Raw genomic sequence first — 20,779 nt, forward strand, 5'->3', positions numbered from 1 at the left:
CCGACGAGCGCCGACCTCCTGGGACGCGTGCATTTATCAGAACAAAACCAACCCGGGCCCGTCCGGCAGCTGTGGTTACTATAGATGACCTCGAGCTGATCGCACGCCTCTGTGGTGGTGACGACCCATTCGAATGCCTGCCCTATCAACTTTCGATGGTACTGTCTGTGCCTACCATGGTGACCACGGGTGACGGGGAATCAGGATTCGATTCCAGAGAGGGAGCCTGAGAAACGGCTACCACATCCAAGGAAGGCAGCAGGCGCGCAAATTACCCATTCCCGACCCGGGGAGGAAGTGACTAAAAATAACAATACAGGACTCTTTTGAGGCCCTGTAATTGGAACGAGCGCACTTTAAATCCTTGAGCGAGGATCCATTGAAGGGCAAGTCTGGTGCCAGCAGCCACGGTAATTCCAGCTCCAATAGCGTATCCTAAAGTTGCTGCAGTTAAAAAGCTCATAGTTGGATCTTGGGATCGAGCTGGCAGTCCGCCGTGAGGCGAGCCACCCCCTGTGCCAGCCCCTGCCTCTCGGCGCCCCCTCGATGCTCTTAGCTGAGTGTCCCGCGGGGCCCGAAGCGTTTACTTTGAGAAAATTAGAGTGTTCAAAGCAGGCTGGCCGCCGGCATACTGCAGCTAGGAATAATGGAATAGGACTCTGGTTCTATTTTGTTGGTTTTCGGAAATGGGGCCATGATTAAGAGGGACGGCCGGGGGCATTGGTATTGTGCCGCTAGAGGTGAAATTCTTGGACTGGCGCAAGACGGCCTAGAGTGAAAGCATTTGCCAAGAATGTTTTCATTAATCAAGAACCAAAGTTGGAGATTCGAAGACGATCAGATACCGTCGTAGTTCCAACCATAAACGATGCCGACTGGCAATCCGGCGGCGTTATTCCCATGACCCGCCGGGCAGCTCCCGGGAAATCCAAGTCTTTGGGTTCCAGGGGACTATGGTTGCAAAGCTGAAACTGAAAGGAATTGACGGAAGGGCACCACCAGGAGTGGAGCCTGCGGCTTAATTTGACTCAACACGGGAAACCTCACCCGGCCCGGACACGGACAGGATTGACAGATTGAGAGCTCTTTCTCGATTCCGTGGGTGGTGGTGCATGGCCGTTCCTAGTTGGTGGAGCGATTTGTCTGGTTAATTCCGATAAGGAACGAGACTCTGGCATGCTAACTAGTTACGCGACCCCCGAGCGGTCAGTGCCCAACTTCTTAGAGGGACAAGTGGTGTTCAGCCACCCGAGATTGAGCAATAACAGGTCTGTGATGCCCTTAGATGTCCGGGGCTGCACGTGCACTACACTGGCTTGCTCAGCTTGTGCCTACCCTCCGCCGGCAGGCGCGGGTAACCTGTTGAAGCCCATTCCTGATGGGGTTCAGGGATTGCAATTCTTCCCCGTGAACGAGGAATTCCCAGTAAGTGTGGGTCATAAGCTTGCGTTAAGTCCCTGCCCTTTGTACACACCGCCCGTCGCTACTACCGATTGGATGGTTTAGTGAGGTCCTCGGATCGGCCCCGGAGTCGGCCCCGGCCCTGCCGGAGTGTCGAGAAGATGGTCGAACTTGACTATCTAGAGGAAGTAAAAGTCGTAACAAGGTTTCCGTAGGTGAACTGCGGAAGGATCATTACCGGTGGGGCTTGGTGCCTGCCGCCTCATGCCGGGCCGTCCGTCCAGCTGCGTGCGTGCGGCCTCACTCGCACACCCGCTCTGTTCGCACGCTCGGCCCCCGGCTGCCGGCCCTGGTCGCACCGGGGGCCACACGCCCTTCCCCTTCGCTGCACACCGCAGCCCCAGAGAGAGAGAGCGGAGGCGCGCAGCACCTCCGGGCACGGGGGGTTGGAAGGGGGAGAGGGGGGAAAAGCCGCTCGGCGCAGCGAAGCGTGTCACGCGTGCACGCGCCATGCGCACTTGCCAATGTGCGCGCGGGCGGGGCTCTCCCCGCGCTACACCGCGCGTCGCAGCCAGGCCTAGAGGCATGGCACGCTCACCACCGTCGCGACAGCTTGCCCCTCCGTCCCCCACACCACCCCCCCAACCACGGCCTTGCGCCGGTCTGCCGCCAGTCGGTCCCCGCCAGAGAGTGGGGGCGCGGCCGCGGGCCCACGAGCCTCGCGTCTGAAGCGGCCGGCGCTGCCGAACGCCAGTCGCCAGTGTGCCGTGTGCGGGCGCCTTGGCGCGGCCCGAGTTCTCCCGAGCTTGGCTCTCCTCGGCATGCGCGCAAGAAAGCTGCCCGGGTGCCGGGAGGGAGGGGTGCTTGGCACGGCCCCTCTTGGAGGCGGGCCCGTCCTTTCCCTCGCTGCTTCGCCCATCAAGCGACGGCTGTCTGGCCGTGGCACCCGTTGGCGGCCAAGGTGGAATGGGCGAGGGAGCCGGGTGGCAGGGGCACCTTCGGGGCTCGGAGCAGGCAGCTCCTCCGGCCCTGCCCACACTGGGGAGCGGGGCTTTTGCTGGCCGGCAGAGTTCCCCGCTCTCAGGCCGAGCGGCCCCCCTCTCGCGCACGGCAGAGAAACTCCAAGGGCCGAGGCCTCTGGGCGTTCCGTGCCACGCTTTGTGGCACGCATGCGCGCCTGAGGTGTGCTTGGTGGTCGGGCCCGCATCCCCCGCGCCGGCGGAGCAGCCCAAGCCACGCCGGTCCTCTCGGTTGCGCAGCGCCTGGCTACTGAGGGAAACCCCGGGCCCCGAGAAGGACATGGCGGTGGTGGCAGCAGATGTCGGGCACGCCCCCGCTGGTGGACGCTCCCCTGAGGGCGGCAGCGGGGGAGGCACCCCGGCAGGGCCATGCAGGTCGTTTCCCTCGCCCCAGGGTCAGGTACCTAGCGCTCCGCGCCTTTGTGGTCCCCCCAGTTTTTTTCCCTCTGCATCGTCAAACGCTGCAGGTTTGCTGAAAGGGGCCGGTGGGGCAGGGCGGCGGTTTAAAGACTCCGGCGGCTCGGCGCAGCCCGCCACGGCAGCGGCGGTGCTGGCGGTGGCAGGCATGGCGGGCGGTGGCCGAGCAGGGTGCCACTGAGGGGTGGGGAGCAGCTACTCCTGCCGATCGCCTGCGGTGGTTGTCCCATCGGCACCGGCTGCGCTCCTCCATCACCGTCATCATCCCGCCGCGGGCCGTGGGGGTTAACTGCGCTGCACTAAGGACGGGCGCCCTGCATCCCCCTCTCCGTGGCCCGGCCTCGACGGAGAGGCTGAGGCGCGCAGTCAGCCACAGGGGCCGACCCACTCGCCTCGTTGTAACGGGCGACTCTGGCAGAGAGCGCGTGCTCTCTGCCCTTCCTCGGCTGTGGGGTCATGGCCGCCGGGGCCTGCCCGCTCTCTCTCCTCGGACTGCTGCCGTGGTCTCTGGCAAGCGCAGCGCTGCGTTCGGCGCGTCCGGTGCCTCTCCTCCCCTTGACAGCCTTTTCTCCTCGAAGGCACACTGGCGGCGCCGTCATCCTCCGGCCATGCCCAGGCTCAACCGCCTGCCCGCTTGTGGGCCCTCCAGTGGCAGAGGCCCGCAAGTGCAGGCGACCCCGTGCCGAGCGGTGGTGGTGCCGCTCGACGGGTATCCCTCCCTGTGGCGACAGTCAGCCAGGAAAGACCCGCCGTTGCCCAGCGGCGGTCCCATCCCAGGCCCCGCTTGTCACGTCCTCCATCGCCCTTCCCGGCCGCGTGTGGGCCGCAGAAAGGCGTGCGGGGCGGCCACGGGGGCGCTTCTCCCCACCCGGTCTTCGTGTGAAAAAGAGGAGAGCGGGTGTTGCCCCCCGGCTCAGCGCCGTACCGCCTTCCGCTGGGCGCGTGCCCAAGGCAAGGCGCCCCGGCGGTGCGACATGGCGGCAGCGGTCCCGGGAGTGCGGCCCTGGCGGTGGCTGGTTCTGCCATCCAGCAGGCCTTGGGCACTGGCGATGCCGGCTCGGGTTGTCCTGTGAAAGCAAGAGGCGGGCGGGCCGCCGCGCCGTTCCACGTTCTGGCGCGCGCCACGTGGCCCTCCACACGGAGGCCGGGCCGAGCCCGGGCGCCTGGGCCGCCTCTGAAGGACGGCATTTGTGATGTCGGCGTCTCCCCTCACAGGGGGAGGCAGTTGGGGGTGCGAGCTCCCCCGCCTCTTGGCCGGCCTTCATAGCGTAGGTTGCTCCAGTTGGTTTTTTCCCTCCCCTTCCATTTCTGTGTGCTCGTACGGTCGAAGCCAGGTGCACGCCCCCGCGTCCTTGGCGCCAGAGTAACAAAAAAAGGGGCCGCTCAGCGTGAGCGGTGCCCAAAGGGCAGACAACTCTTAGCAGTGGATCACTCGGCTCGTGTGTCAATGAAGAACGCAGCTAGCTGCGAGAATTAATGTGAATTGCAGGACACATTGATCTTCGACACTTCGAACGCACTTGCGGCCCCGGGTTCCTCCCAGGGCTACGCCTGTCTGAGCATCGCTTGACAATCAATTGCTGTCCAGGGGCCACCCCGGCGGCGCGGCTAAGGTCGTCTTGCAGGCCCGTCGCCCGCGGAGGTGGCAGCGGCAGCGGCGACTCCGGTGTCCCTCCAGTGCCAGGAGGGAAGGTGGTCAGGGGTTCGGCGAGAGAAGCGCTTCCCTAGGCGGCCTCGATCCCTTCCCTGCGGCCCGGTAGGCATCGTCGTCATTGCAGTTGTCATCGTCGTCGTCGTTGCCGCGCAGGGCCTTCGTCCCCCTAAATGCAGACTCGGGGAGCGCTCCGTAGCTCCCTGCTCCCGGAGCGAGCCGCTGGGGCGGAGCTTGTCCTCGCCGGGACCGTGCCAGGGATGCGGTGGCACGGCGGCCTGGGGAGAGCGAGAGACAGTGTCGAAAGGCGTCACCGAGGGCCGAGAGAAAGAGAGAGGAGGGTGAGACGGGGAGGCGAGCTGCGGGCCTTGCCCCTAGGCTCCCCCCCCGTGTGGACGGCTGTTTTCGGGTGGGTACCGCAGCGGTACCGTGCCGTGCTGCAGCACGGACAGGCGAGGCGAGAGCGCCAGGGACGGGGGTTCTGACCCCTCCTCCCTTCGCCTGCCCCCTCCTCTTCTGTCGTCGTTTCAGGGCACACCAAGGGGTGCAGTCGCTCTTCTCTCTCTCCCCACTGAGGCCGTCGCGCGCGCCGCCGCCTGCCCAGTCCTCCCACGCGGGGCTGTCTCTGCCGCGGTCCCTTTTTGGTTCTCGTCTCCGAGATGGGGCTCTCTGTCTCCTCGTCGCTTGCTCGCGCACACACGTGCTCGCTCTCTCTCTCCGGCTCCCTCCGGGAGTGCAGAGAAGAGAGGGGGCGGGTGGCGTACCGGGCGGGGGAGACAAGGTGGCCGTCTCTGTGCACACCCCCGTGCGTGGTGCGGCCGAGCTTTGGGCTTGTGACCTCAGATCAGATGTGGCGACCCGCTGAATTTAAGCATATTAGTCAGCGGAGGAAAAGAAACTAATGAGGATTCCCTCAGTAACGGCGAGCGAAGAGGGAAAAGCCCAGCGCCGAATCCCCGCCCCACGGTGGGGCACGGGACATGTGGCATACAGAAGCCCCCCTCCCCGGCGGCGCTCTTGGGGGACCCAAGTCCTTGTGATCAAGGCTGCAGCCTGCAGACAGTGTGAGGCCGGTAGCGGCCCCCCGGCGCTCCGGGCCCGGGGCTTCTCGGAGTCGGGTTGCTTGGGAATGCAGCCCAAAGCGGGTGGTAAATTCCATCTAAGGCTAAATACCGGCACAAGACCGATAGCCAACAAGTACCGTAAGGGAAAGTTGAAAAGAACTTTGAAGAGAGAGTTCAAGAGGACGTGAAACCGTTAAGAGGAAAACGGTTGCAGCCCGCGCAATCCGCCCGGAGGATTCAACCCGGCGAGTTGCGGGGAGCCGGCGCGGGCTTGGCGGATCCTTGCCTCTGCCTCCCCTCCCTCCCCCGGGTGAACCCTGTCCACGGGGGCTGGCCGGAGGGGGGCGGGCCAGCGTGGGGACCGCCGCCTGGCTGGCAGCCGGCTCTGGCCGGGATCATTTCCTCTGCGGCAGTGCGCCGCAACCGGCTCCGGGTAGGCTGGGAAGGCCTCCGGCGGGCAGGTCGCCCGGCGCCACACGAGCGGTGGTGGGTGTTACAGCCCCCGGGCAGCAGGTCTTGCTGAATCCCGGGGCCGAGGGAGAGGACCGCCGCCGTGCCCTCCTGCCCCCCTGTCGGCAGCACCATGGTGGAGGGCGTCGCTTTTCCCCCGCCCTCCCCCTCCCGGGGTGGGGGGGGGTGGGGGCGGTGTCCCCACAGTGCAGCGTTTCACGCAGGGGTGCAGGGGCGAAGCCCGCGGACCCCCGGCGCCACTGTCAACCGGAGCGGACTGTCCTCAGTGTGCCCCAACCGTGTGGCGCCCCAGGGCCAGACTTGTCGGGCCGCGCTCCAGCGCCTGGGGTCCACGGCGATGTCGGCTACCCACCCAACCCGTCTTGAAACACGGACCAAGGAGTCTAGCACGTGCACGAGTCAGGGGCCGTCGTCAAAAGCCCGCGGCTCAATGAAGGTGAGGGCCAGTGCGCACCGGCTGAGGTGGGATCCCAGGGCACGTGTCGCGCCTGGCAGCCCTGGGCGCACCACCGGCCTGTCTCGCCCGCCGACCCCTCACAGGGCCGGGGAGGTGGAGCGTGAGTGTCCGTGCTAGGACCCGAAAGATGGTGAACTATGCCTGGGCAGGGCAAAGCCAGAGGAAACTCTGGTGGAGGTCCGTAGCGGTCCTGACGTGCAAATCGGTCGTCCGACCTGGGTCTAGGGGCGAAAGACTAATCGAACCATCTAGTAGCTGGTTCCCTCCAAAGTTTCCCTCAGGATAGCTGACACTCAGCAATGGGCAGTTTTACCCGGTAAAGCGAATGATTAGAGGTCTTGGGGCCAAAACGATCTCTACCTATTCTCAAATTTTCAATGGGTAAGGGGGCCGGCTCGCTGGCGTGGAGCAGCGCTGTGGAATGCGTGTGCTCAGTGGGCCACTTTTGGTAGGCAGAACTGGCGCTGCGGGATGTACTGAACGCCGGGTTAAGGCGCCCGATGCCAACGCTCATCAGAGCCCAGAAAAGGTGTTGGTTGATCTAGACAGCAGGACGGTGGCCATAGAAGTCGGAATCCGCTAAGGAGTGTGTAACAACTCACCTGCCGAATCAACTAGCCCTGAAAATGGATGGCGCTGGAGCGTCGGGCCCATATCCGGCTGTTGCCGGCAGTGCGATGCCTGCGGGGACAAGGCCGCAACGAGTAGGAGGGCCGCTGCGGTGCGCCTCGAAGCCTGGGGCGTGGGCCCGGGTGGAGATCTTGGTGGTAGTAGCAAATATTCAAACGAGAGCTTTGAAGGCCGAAGTGGAGCAGGGTTCCATGTGAACAGCAGTTGAACATGGGTCAGTCGGTCCTAAGCAATAGGTGAGCACCGTTCCGAAAGGGCGGGCGATGGCCTCTGTTGCCCTCAGCCGATCGAAAGGGAGTCAGGTTCAGATCCCCGAATCCGGAGTGGCAGAGATGGGCGCCGCGAGGCACCCAGTGTGCTGAAGTAACCGATCCCGGAGAAGCCAGCGAGAGCCCAGGGAGAGTTCTCTTTTCTTTGCTAAGGGCCGGGTGCCGTGGAATGGGTTTGCCCCGAGAGAGGGGCCCGTGCCTCGGAAAGCGTTGCGGTTCCGGCAGCATACGGTGAGCTCTCGCTGGCCCGTGAAAATCCAGGGGAGAGGGTGGAAGTCTCACGCCGGGCCGTACTCATATCCACAGCAGGTCTCCAAGGTGAACAGCCTCTGGCATGTTGGAACAATGTAGGTAAGGGAAGTCGGCAAGCCGGATCCGTAACTTTGGGATAAGGATTGGATCTAAGGGCTGGGTCGGTCGGGCTGGGGCACGAAGCTGGGCTGGGCGTGTGCCGTGGCTGGATGAGCACTCCTCCCTCCCCGCAGCCGGGTGGCTTTCTCGCGCGCGCACCAAACTCGGACCACGCCAGGGCGCCCACACGCGGCACACCGGTGACCGGCGGCGCCGGCCATGGCGGCGAGAGGCTCGGGGGCCCGCGTCGGCGTCCCTGCTCTCCAGCGGGGATGGACCGGTGGCAGACTGGCGCAAGGCTGGGGTGGGGGGGCTGGTGTGAGGGGCAGGGGGGCAAGGCGCCGCTACGGCGGCCAGCGTGCCATGCTTCTAGGCCCGGCCACGACGCGCGGTGTAGCGCAGGGAGAGCCCCGCCAGCGCGCACCATGGCGGGCGCGCATGGCACGCTTCGTAGCGCCAAGCGGCTTTTTCCCCCTCTCCCCCTTCCAACCCCCCGCGCCCGGAGGTGCCGCGCACCTCCGGTCTCTCTCTCTCTCTCTGGGACTGACGACGCACGGTGAAGGGGAAGTGCGTGTGGCCCCCGGTGCCGACCAGGGCCGGCAGCCGAGGGCCGAGCATGCGAACGGAGTGGGCGTGTGAGTGACGCCGCGCGCGTGCGCACGGCCTGCCAGATGGCCCGGCACAACGCAGCGGGTGCCAAGCCCCACCGGTAATGATCCTTCCGCAGGTTCACCTATGGAAACCTTGTTACAACTTTTACTTCCTCTAGATAGTCAAGTTTGACCGTCTTCTCGACACTCCGGCAGGGCCGTGGCCGACCCCGCCGGGGCCGATCCGAGGACCTCACTAAACCATCCAATCAGTAGTAGCGACGGGCGGTGTGTACATAAGGGCAGAGACTTAATCAACGCAAGCTTATGACCTGCACTTACTGGGAATTCCTTGTTCACGGGGAAGAATTGCAATCCCCGAACCCCATCAGGAATGGGCTTCAACGGGTTACCCGCGCCTGCCGGTGGAGGATAGGCACAAGCTGAGCCAGTCACTGTAGCGCGCGTGCGGCCCCGGACATCTAAGGGCATCACAGACCTGTTATTGCTCAATCTCGGGTGGCTGAACGCCACTTGTCCCTCTAAGAAGTTGGACGCCGACCGCTCGGGGGTCGCGTAACTAGTTAGCATGCCAGAGTCTCGTTCCTTATCGGAATTAACCAGACAAATCGCTCCACCAACTAGGAACGGCCATGCACCACCACCCACGGAATCGAGAAAGAGCTCTCAATCTGTCAATCCTGATCGTGTCCGGGCCGGGTGAGGTTTCCCGTGTTGAGTCAAATTAATCCGCCCGGGCCCCGGTTCAAGACTCGGCTCTGTTCCCCCGCATCTGCGCCGCATCGGGTTCAGACAATTTCGCCCTCTCTCTTTTCTCTCTCGCCTCTCTCTCCCTTCTCGCGGCTCAGCTCCAGCCGCACTGCCACCCGGTGCTGCTCGTAGCTGGCACCCGCACGGGCGCTACCCGGACCGGGGCCGGCACCGGCACCTTGCATGGTTTTTTAAGGACACCTGAAGGCTCGCGGGGCCACACAGCCGTCACACAGCTCGGGACGGTAAAGACGCCCTTCCCCAGGCCAGCGGGAGGAGCGACACCCCGCCTGCGACGGGAAGCGAATTGGAAAGGAGACCGCCCTGCCCGAGCACTGGACCCCCCCCTGCCGTGGCTTCCCCGTGACAGAGAAGCCTTGGAAGGAGAGCCGGCCCACCGGGGGCCCTCTCCGATGCCACCTGAAAAGCCACACCGATCAGGCGTGGCTCTGGGAAGGAGCTGCGCCAACGGCGACAAGGGCCCCACGGCCACGCTCCTGGGACAACGGCGACGGCCACCCAGCCCACCTGTGGATCGGATTGCTCATGGCAGCAGAGGAGTGCGGGGGGTGCTGTCACCCGCCCACGGCCAACAAGGGCTCCCCTTTAGGCTAGGCAACGGCAGGACTGGATGGGCCCCTGCCGGGCCAGGGGGGGACTCGGTGGCCCTCCCCCACCTTCCGGCCCGGGGAAACTGGCCGACCGTGCGAGATAAAGTGCCACCGACCTGGCGCCACGGGCCACCGACTTTTGCCCGGCCTCGTGGCGGTCGGCTTTCCCTTCTGGAAAAAAAGCCAGGGGACAGCACGATAAAAAAGGCACACAGACGCGCGTTTGAAATGACCCGTGCAAGCCACGGGGGCCAAGGGGCCAGGGGCCCGGGGGGGGTCCGAGGTACGCGCCTTACTGCCTCCCCACAACGGACCCAGCAGCATCCTGCTCGCGCCTTTGTCGCAACGCTTCTCGGTGCCGCGGCTTAGGGCCACGAGAGAAAAATAAAAAGGCCCATGGAGACCTGGCGGGCACCCCCCCAACTCCGCCCGCCTCAACAAAAAGCAACGGACCCGGCGCGGCAAACCCGGCCCCGGCCAGCAGAAGCGGCTCAGTTGATCTGGCCACGACCGAGGTACGCGAGGCGCCGCCGCCTCGCCCAGGACCAGTCCGGGGGGGCTCTCCATCAGGTGCCGGGCCCTTAAAAAAAAAAAAACAAACAACTAGGCCAAAAAATTCTGCCCGCCACAACGCGGGTCCCCGGCTTAAGGCCAAGGAAGGGCGACGGCTTCAACAACGTGGGCTGGGGACCACCGCCGCCGCCGAGGCGGACCCACAGGCCCAAAACAGCAGCAAATGATTCAGGAGCAGAGGCATTGCTTGGAGAAAACTCTCCCCTGCTCTGTCTGGGCAATCCTTAACCAGTGTGTTATATGGCTCTTGCTGCCAATTTCTTGCTCAACAGTGTGATAGATGAATCTGATTCGTGCTAACACTTGTAACTATATTTTAAATATTTTAGAAAATATTTGCTAAAAAGTAATCGAGAAAAAGGATATGGAATCAGTGTCACAAAACAGATATTTTCAGATGTTCATGAGAAAACAGGATGCAGGATGTAGTTTGAGATAAGTAACATCCCAAAAGGCAATAGGCCTCAGGATAATTAAAGAATCAGCCTTGAAATGGACAAAATTGGGATGATTCCAGGTATCGATGAAATCATAAGGCTTCTTTTTGGAATATAATGCTGGCTTCTATAACACAAGTCTTGGGGTGCATGTGCAGCTTGTAGGGTTCTTCAAGGGACAGTGATGAGGAGGAGAAGCCTTTGTGGGAAGCGACCACCAAAACCAAAAGACCCCTTAGAAACAAGCAGAGCATGCACTGTGCAGTACAGTGACATAGATTTCAAGAATCAAAAATAGGAGGACATTGACAGGAAATTATTGATGAATATGTATTAGCATCCAGTCTAGAAGTTGTGTTTGGATTCTTTATCTTTTGAATGGGAGGCAGGGTGAGAAAACCCCCCTGTATCCTGACTGGTTTTGCTTATGCTTTATCCAAACCACTGCCAAATTATTTTGGATCTGCTTGATTATATTTGATTGCATTATTTCATATCAAATTGCTGCTCAATTAAAATTGCTGCTCAATTCTAATGTTGGTTTATTAAATTAGATATATAGGGACCTCATTCATAACAACAGCCCACCTCAGTCACCTCCCCGTTGGGACTGTGCTTTCTACTGAGCCAGTCCTGCCAGAAAAGCAGCTCTAAACACACCTCTAAAAAGGCACTGGTCCAGATAAAGCACATCCATTCCCCTCTGCCCAGGGCCAGTCCCCTGTACATCTGGCAGCCTGCAAAATCTAACACCCCCTCAGGGTCCAACACATTGTTCCAGCCTAAAGCATAAAGGCAATTTGTTTTGTTAAAGCTGAAGTCATTCCTGCAGGTGCTCGGCCTTCCAAGGCCAACGCTGCCACTCCAGAGGGAATCCTGTGACCCTGAGCATTTGATGGTGACCACACCAAAGCAAGAGGTGGCTCCTTCAGCAGGAGAATGGCACATGGCAATGCTGTGCCTTTGTGCCCCCAGCCTTCCCCCCATTGTTTCAGCAATGGCAGCTACACTTAGGCAGCTTCAGCAGAGCTTATTTGTGTTGGCTTAGTGCAGATCAGGACTCCCAGCCCACCTCTAACAGCAGCTTGCAATGACAACAGCACCTGCACACTGAGGTATTTGGCTGGAGGCAAGCCTGTCACAAGCACACACCCTCTTCCAACTTCCCATCAAACAGAAAGGAGAAGAGCAGGAAAAGGCTACCTTTGGACCAGTCTTCCCCAGCTCTACACATGGGCCAATTCTGGGTAGAAAACTTCCGCCAGTGCTGGCCTTCTTCTTCATGGTGAGAAACTTCTCCCACAGGAACTTAGAGGGAAGCAGCTGAAAGGCAAAAATAAACCAGACAGAGCTTCAGAGTTGGGCTTGTTCAGAAAGGCTTTTCTTGAACAAGTGGCACTGCTGAACAATTTGTGGTCACATTGTCCAGGACAGTCCTGGAAGCTCTGGAAGTTGCTTGCTGAAATACTCAGCACCAATAAATTAACAATACAGAGTGCAATACACATACTCCAACCACATGGCTCTGTCCCATCAGCTTCTCCATGATTGCATGTGACATGGTTGGGGATTTCTGCTCTTTGGGCATTTCTTTCCTCTTTAGGTTCATTGGATTGAGGCAGTGACCTTTTCAAAGAAGGGGGACGAGCTCTCAGAACTGCCCTGACTCCATCCCTGTACAGCACTGAGAACTCACAGCAAGGAGATATCACTGCTGGGTGAGTCCAAGAGAGGCAAGAAAGGAACGTTGTACCACGAGTGAGGAGCACAGGAATGTGTCCAATCTGTAGTTCTCTCTGTTAATTAGCATTTGTTTTCTCTCTCTGGGCTCACAGACCCCTGCAGAGAAGAAAACAGAGGGATCTCCTGGACAGAGCCTCAGCACTGGGGCATCTTCAGTCAAGTGAGCTCCAGACACCAAGGGACCTTTGTGGCCCTGGCTCCAGGGAGCAGGAAAGAACTGTACAGCCCTCAAGATTCCTACCAATCCAGAGCTTTCAAGAGAAGCCAACTCCTTTGGGAGAGATACCATCAACACACGGTAAACCAAAATCAGGGGAGAATTCCCAGCACAGGAAGATTTCCACCATCCTGCAGAACAAAGGTGTGATGGTCTTCACAGGGGTCTTAGGATGAGGGAAGAGACGAGGATCTGCCTCCATGGTTCAGCAGGCTTGATTTATTATTTTGTGATATATAATATATTAAAACTACACTAAAAGAATAGAAGGAAGGATTTCATCAGAAGGCTGGCTAAGAATAGAAGAGGAAGGAATGATAACAAAGGCTTCTGGCCTGGACTCTCTGTCTGAGCCAGCTGGGCTGTGATTGGCCATTAATTACAAACATCCAACATGGGCCAATCAAAGATCCACCTGTTGCATTCCACAGCAGCAGATAATCATTGTTTACATTTTGTTCCTGAGGCTTCTCAGCTTCTCAGGAAGAAAAATCCTAAGGAAAAGATTTTTCATAAAAGATATCTGGGACACAAAGGTGCTGAGACATTTTCTTCTGGACGTGCTGCAGCAGATAACTTGCTTTGCTGTACACTGTGTCTGCAGGGCTGGATCTGTGCCCACACAGGAGCTGAGAGAGAACAGCTGCTTTGGAAGCTCTTCCAGCTGGGACCAGCCCTGTCTCACAGGGCTTTGGGCAGAGTTTGAGCTTCCCCCCAACATGCTCAGGTGCCCAAGGGCAGCTTGGTCTTGACCCCAGCAGGGGGCTATTTACAAATCACAAACGGGACAGGGCTGCTGTGGAACTGCCTTGAGCTGTTTTATTTTCCAGCATCACTCTCATTACATGGTTATAACAATGGGAAGATGCCAGCAGCTCACATCCCAGGCAGCAGACCAAGAACTTAATGTTACAACTTCCTTTATAAGTTTCTTGACCAATCACACAAAGCAAAAGCACATTGACAGTAGTTCCATCCAACCACTATAAGCACACGCACCTTTGGTTTAAACAATGCTTGCTTATTTTGAATACAATACCTGCTTGTAAGCCTTAAAGCACAATGCACAGAGCTCCATTATTAAGCCTTAACCTTCCTAATACCTTGCTAGATAAACTTTTCTGTAGCTTAGAGAGTTATTCTAGACAAGGTTAATACACAGACCGTTGTTCTATTTGTCCTTGCTTTTCTACTTTTTAAATAATTTTTCTGCTGACCTATCTCATGGCAGTTGCCTAGCTCTAATCACAGTTCTACTGTATCTGAGGCTGCCTTTTGCAGCTTTCCCAAAACCCTCTAATTTTGTAGATTCCCACAGTTCCCCCTCTCTGTTCATCTCTAAAGAAACCTTCATAATTGTGTCATTTATTACTTGGGTTTCGTATCCTTACTAGAATATTTCTGCTTATTACCTACTTAAAGCATTTTCTTGCTTGCACTAAAGCAGGGGCAGGGAGAGCAGGGACACCAGGGCAGTTTGCAGCCTTTACACAGCCCACTGGGTACTTACAGTGAAAGATGTCAGTCTTTCTCTGGACAAAAGACGAGGTGTCGAGGTGTTCTTTGGGAATCCAGAAGCCATTTTGAAGGCAGGATCTCCCAGATGAGTGACAATGCCTCAACAAAACTGGAAGAAGCAACAATGGAACTCTGAAAATCCAGAACCCAATTCTTGGCAGATTCAAGGCATATATTGGTGCTAAAAATTTTCTATGATTTGAAAGTAGCTAAGTGCTTGTTTGGTCTAAGTAGTTAGTATGTTAGGCCTCCAGTTGGACTTTATTTCAACTATAGGGCTGCCTTGTGCAATTCAAAGATGGATCATACTGAAACCTGGAGCTAAAAATCTGAACATTAAGAATAGTTAGAACAGACAAAGCTGCAGCCTAAATATTACTTTAAAATAGCTAGAGTGGATATCCTCTTCTTTTGGCTAAAGCACCCCTGCTCTCTCAGCTGCTCCTCACAGGACTTGGGAGAGACTGGAATGTTATGGCTAATGGCTTAAAAATTGTTAGAAAGGACTTTCTGCCCATTGGGACAAAACTGTATAAAGAGGCTGCGACCACCCAAGCCCACCCTTCCCTGAAAATGCCTCTGGACTGGAACTTGGCACTGTGAGTTAAGCTGCCGAAGGGAACTTGAGACAAGACAAAGGTGACACTATTGTCCCATTAGCTCAGGGCTGGGGAGAAGTAAACAAGGCTGCAGAGAAAAACCTATCCACAACAAAGCCAAACCCAGCAGCTGTCCTGAAAATCAGCTCTGTCTGCCTTCAAGGTGGGCAAGTCATAGCCACAGACTCGTCTGCTGAGGCCAGGTTTGCACACAAACCTCCCACCAAAGACCTCCACAGTGCCCCCAGACCCATTCCTGAGGCCTTGCACCAGACGACTGCAGGGCACGCAAAGTAACACAACAGATCTGAAAATCCAGAAGCCAATTGATGGCAGACTCAAAGGACAGACAGATGCTAAAGATTTTATATTATTTGAAAGTAGCAATAGACAGAGTCCAACTTACCCCACCCCAGGGAGGCACCTGGGAGGTCCCACCTTGCCCAAATCTGCATGAATCCATTGGAGTCTTACGTTTTGGGAGACCTCACCACAGAGAAGACCAGAAGAGGATTTTATGGTATGCCAATGGGATCCATGGAATGGTGATGTTTTTCACTTCATCTGTCTCTGTCACTCTCCTTCTTCCCCTTCTTCCCAACACCCCATCCCCCCCCCCCCCCCCCCCCGCTTCTTTTTCTTTTCCTTTCTCTCTCTCTTCCTCACATTTACTGTTACATAAAATCCAGACTATTGATTTTGGCATATGGTCTCGTTTGCACCTCAATTCACAGGCCTCTCCCTAATAATTGTAAAAATCAGATGATAACAACCCACTGAAACTTGATGAAACTTGAAAAGACCTCATTCACCTTTAAGCACTTTAAGCAACCACTAGACGGGAAAAAAAAGTATAGACCAGTACGTTTAGAAAATGTTGCATTCCTTCAGTGCAAAAAAAAAGCACAATCAGTAGAGCATATATTGTTCATCCACTCAGCTGTGCATTGTGGTGGTGTTCACAGGGGTCTTAGGATGAGGGAAGAGATGAGCATCTGACTCTTGATTTATTATTTTATGATATATATTATACTAAAAGTATACTAAAATAAGAAAGGATTTAATCAGAAGGCTAGCTAAGAATAGAAAAAGAAAGAATGAATAACAAAAGCTTGTGTCTCAGACAGAGAGTCCAAGCCAGCTGACTGTGAGTGGCCATTAATTAGAAAAAAATCTAGGAGACCAATCACAGATGCACCTGTTGCATTCCAGAGCAGCAGATAACCATTGTTTACATTTTGTTCCTGAGGTCTCTCAGCTTCTCAGGAGAAAAAACCCAAAGGAAAGGATTTTTCATAAAACATGTCTGTGGCAGTGCAGACCACTGAACTGCTGCACCAGAAGACGGGCATTATCCCATTATCCTGTATTTCCCTTTGGCATTCTCTCTCAGAGTGCAGATGAGACAAAACCAAAAAGTTCAACTTGAGTCAATCTTTACCTTCAAAGGAAATTCAGGAACTTTCTGCAGAGGCCAATGCTCTGCACGCTGATGAACTCCTTGCAGAGGCCAATGCTCTGCACGCTCAGGAACTTTGCAGAGGCCAATGCTCCGCGAACAATTCCCCTGGCGAATCGCCCGGTGAAGCCGCCTGCAGGAGCCCAGCCTGCGCACAAGCAGCCAGGGCCGCGTTCTCAGGCAACTGAGGCCGCGCCGCTGTCACAGACGCTGCCGCCGCCTTCGTGGTTTCCAGGCAGCCGCGGAACCCGGCAGCCGCCGCCCTTTCCCGGATCCTGCCCCTCCCGGCCCCGCACGCCCCCCAAGATGCTGCCGGGGCTCGGGGGCTTCGTCTGCCTGGGCTGGGGCTCGGCCTCCCCTGCGGGACAAGGGGAGGGGGGGTCCCCGGGGGTCGTGTCCCCCCGGGAGCGTGGGTGAGTCCCCCATGTCCCCCCCAAGCCGGGGTCACCCCCTTTTCTCTGCCCACAGCTCCTGAGCCAGCTCCTGCTGCCCCCTGGGAGGGGCTTTGGGGAGCCCCCCGGGGACCCCCTTGAATGCCCATTCCTGGGCACTCGGACCCTTCGCATCTCCTTCCCCAGCTGCAGGACCCCCTGCACCTCCTTATCCTGCCCCGACAACCCCTGCACCCCCTTTCCCGGGTATCCTCCTCTCCCGGCCCCTGGATCCCCCGTTTCCATGAGCCCGGGGACCCCCAGACCCCATTCCCGGCCAGCCCGGGGCACCTCAGCCCCAGGCCTTCCTTTGCCCGGCGAGTGGTGACGTCACTGCAGACTCGGGCCGCCATTGGCCAGCAGCAAAGAGCGGCGCCAATGGCGGGGCCGGAGGCGGCTCAGGGGCCGTGAAGAGCCTTGAGCTGTGAGGGGCCCTGAGGGGCCATGAAGGGCCGTGAGGTGTCACTCTTGTGCCGAGAATGACACAGGAACAGGCAGGAGGCAGTATTGCAGAAAGACTAAAAGAAGGTTTAATTCAAGAGAACCGTGCGGTTTTTATAGAGTCATACGATATATTCTGTTTCATTGGCTCGTTAACAAAAACATTCTTTATACACCGTCCTTGAGAAGAAGAGAAAGATGAAGCAGAAGAACACCACCTGCGGATTGTTTATACTGAAGTTCTCACATTCTTACAACTTGCTAATAATTCTCACAAGCTGCTGTGAGAAACACTTGCTGTTTCTCTCTCTCTGTGCCATGGCATCCACAGTGAGGGGCTGTGAGGGGTCTTGGGCAACGGTGAGGGAGCCATGAGGGGCCTGTGAGGGACCATGGGGAACTGTGTGGTGTTATCTTTTTATACTAAAAACTACGTGTACACTATTTACAATAACTTCTCAATACTTATCACTTATGTTAGACAGTGAGTTTTTACTCTAAACTAATCTAAAAATGCCAACATCACTTAAAAGATGGAGGAAGAAGGAAAGGAAGGAAGGAAGGAAGGAAGGAAGGAAGGAAGGAAGGAAGGAAGGAAGGAAGGAAGGAAGGAAGGAAGGAAGGAAGGAAGGAAGGAAGGAAGGAAGGAAGGAAGGAAGGAAGGAAGGAAGGAAGGAAGGAAGGAAGGAAGGAAGGAAGGAAGGAAGGAAGGAAGGAAGGAAGGAAGGAAATGTGATAAATGAATTCACTGGATTCAAGGATCATACAATTATAAATTTATTATTATTATTATTATGCAAGCAAGAATAAGCAAAGTTCAACACTGGGCGGCCGGGAGTCTCCGCTCCTCTAGGCTCGCACCGTTCCTATCCCCAAAGTTCACCTTTTATTGCCTTTTTCTCCCGGGTCCAGGGATGACGTGCTCTGTCTTTTGCGCTTGCTCGTTCAGTTGCTAGGGGGTCTTTTTCTGCCTTCTGGTGGTCGTGGGATGAAGGCTCCAAGTCTTCCTCTTTTAACCGCTGAGTGAACTTTTCCTTCTAAGGCATACCTATACAGTGGAATTTTCAGAACACTATACGATTCCCGCAAGCCTAAGCAATTCTTGTGAGTTTAGGGATTGTTATTACAGCTCTCCTCTGTGACCTCTTAGGTGAACTTTTCTTTCCCATGGAATTCCAAAAGCACTATAGGATTCCTGCAAGCCAAGCAACCATATGTGGCTATACATTTAAGATTCAAGCAGTTTTAGCTATTTAGTTATTGCTTTGATATTGTATAAATATTTAGCTATTGATTTAATTAATGAACAAACATATTGCTACTTATTACACTCATCACCACCTTTACCGCGCATGCTCCACCACTCGTTTTGGTTGTCGCACAAGTCTTTGGGGGTCGTTGTTTGATGAAGGCCTCTCTTCTTCCTCAATGTCTTTAATTCACCTTTGGGTTACACATGCGCACCCAGCCAGTACAATGTAATCCAAAACTAACATATTAACTACATTTAAGCATCAAAGCAATAAATCTCTTATAGCTAGCATTTTTCTGGGACCCAACCAGATTTCCCCCTCTTTCTGTTAATTTTTAGTAACTGTTATCTCTTGCTTTTTCCTCCTGTCCTTGAACATCTGCAGGGAGGGGGGTGGAACCCCTCCACTCCCTTTTTTCTTGGCATTACAACTTTTAACTGTTTTATTATTATTTCCAAATATTAATTACTGCATCAATATTGATTACTGTCTCAATTTTGTCAGCACAAATCATACCTATTTACCACAGCTCTGTTCCTCTCTCTTGCAGCCCTTGAAAGCCTGAAGGAGGACATGAGCAGTGCTGTGTCAGAGCTGGCATTTCAAACACTGCATGTCCTCCGAGCAACAGCCAGTGGGCGATATTCCATCTTCCAGAGGCTGCAGGATCAGCTGCACAGGGCATGGATGACTCGGCCTCGTCTGTCACGGCTCGGCTGGCTGCACTGCTGGAGCTCTGAGGAGAGCTGATCTGGGAGGCTCTCTTTGCTGGGGCAACCTGAGCCAGCGGGGATTTTGAGTTTTCTGTAAGATTTTTCTTTTCTTCCAATCTATTTTTTGTCCTATGTAAATATAGACTGTGTTATAATACACAGAATCTCAGGAGATTTTTTTTGCTGCCCAGGGTCCGTAGGGCATAGGGGAGGAGAGGGAAAAGGGTGCTTGTGCTCAGCCAGCTGCCCAGGCATGCAGTGCTGCAGGGAAGATGGCCAGAAGCCCCTTGGCCTTTGGTGGTTCTGCTGAAGCCTTTGTGCTGCCCACAGAGCGGCTGGGCAGGGGCTGGAGCTGCGGGGATCCCTGCCAGAGCGGTGCCTGGAGATGGCCACAAGCCCTGTGCCAGGCAGGAAGCGCCATCCGTGTCCTCCTGCCCGTGTGCTGCTGCCTGCCTTGCCGAGGGCTCCCAGGTGCCTCTGGCTGGGGCTGCTCTGGAGCTGCTGTGGGGCTGTGGCGCTGCTGCCGGGCAGCTTGGCCGGGCTGGGGCAGGGCCTGAGGGGCTGGGGCGCTGGCAAGCCCTGAGCAATGGGCTGTCAGAGGCCACAAGCAGCCCCCTGGCAGCTGCCTTCTTCCTGCCAGAGCTGACTGGCAAGACGGATCCCGGGCACTCTGCAACTAAGAGCATCAGTGTTGTTGGAAACCCAAACGCAGGGAAATCTCAGACCTTTGGTCTTGTCAGCAAAACTTAGAATTAAACACAGCATTTGAGCTGAGACCTTGGAAAGGGCTTCCAAACTTAGGTTCTAGAAGCGAGAATGCAGATTTCTAGTTTATAGCAGAGACACGGGGAGGAAAGTTGAAGTGGAGGAAAGTTTAGAGTTCAAGATCTAGGAAAAATCAAAGTAGTTCCAATGGTAAACGAGGAGTTTAGGATGCAGTGCTGTAGGTTTGTTGTGTCATGGCATGATTGCCTAAGGAAGCTTAGATGATGTAGCATGATGTGGGAACTCAGGAAATTCCTCGGGCTGCCCTGCAGGACTCGAGACCCTGTCAGAGGCCTCAGAGACCTTGGCACAGAGCCCAAGACCCCTGTGACTTTGATTTAGCCCTTGTAAAAAACAATTCCCAACCTTGTATGAAGAATGACAAGCCACAAAATGATAGGGAATTTAGCACAGAGTAAAAAAATAGATTTAGGGGGTTTTTGAATGGGGCTTCAGGGGGCAAGATGGAGGAATCTGGGCATGTCCAGCATTTCTCCTTCTTCTTCTTGGCCTCCGTCTTCTGCTGTGATGTTGGCACTTTTCGATTGGTTTAGAGTAGAAGCTCACTGTCTAACGTAGATGATAGGTATTGGAAAGGAATTGCAAATATTGTACAGGGAGTTGTTTTTAGTAGAAAAAGATAACACCGCCCCGGCGGAGGCAGAGTGCCTTAGACTGTCTTGCTGAGTGGACCTCGGCAGGACAGGAGAAAGAATTTTATAGATAAGATACAATGAACAACCTTGAGACCGAGAAATGAAGAGCTCTGACTCCTTCTTCCACCGCCGGGCTGGTAAAAGAGACTTTCTAACTTTTCTCGGGGTCACTCTGAGCAGCTAGAGACCCCGAGAGCATGAGTCCCTAAGAGGAAATCTTGAAGGATTGGGTCCAAAACAGAAATATCCTTGTTGGCCGTGTCTTCTTGGCC

General features: G+C 56.1%; 1 non-coding gene across 1 annotated transcript; it reads left to right on the forward strand.

Annotated features, from left to right (window-relative positions):
• The first annotated feature begins 4,249 nt into the window (after positions 1 to 4,249).
• Positions 4,250 to 4,402, forward strand: LOC129133411 (5.8S ribosomal RNA). Its single transcript, XR_008535967.1, has one exon. It is a non-coding gene; the product is annotated as a 5.8S ribosomal RNA (ribosomal RNA).
• Positions 4,403 to 20,779: the final 16,377 nt, after the last annotated feature.

This window comes from Agelaius phoeniceus, chromosome 7 (assembly GCF_051311805.1).
Source record: "Agelaius phoeniceus isolate bAgePho1 chromosome 7, bAgePho1.hap1, whole genome shotgun sequence".
In the NCBI taxonomy this organism is placed as follows: Eukaryota; Metazoa; Chordata; class Aves; order Passeriformes; family Icteridae; genus Agelaius; species Agelaius phoeniceus.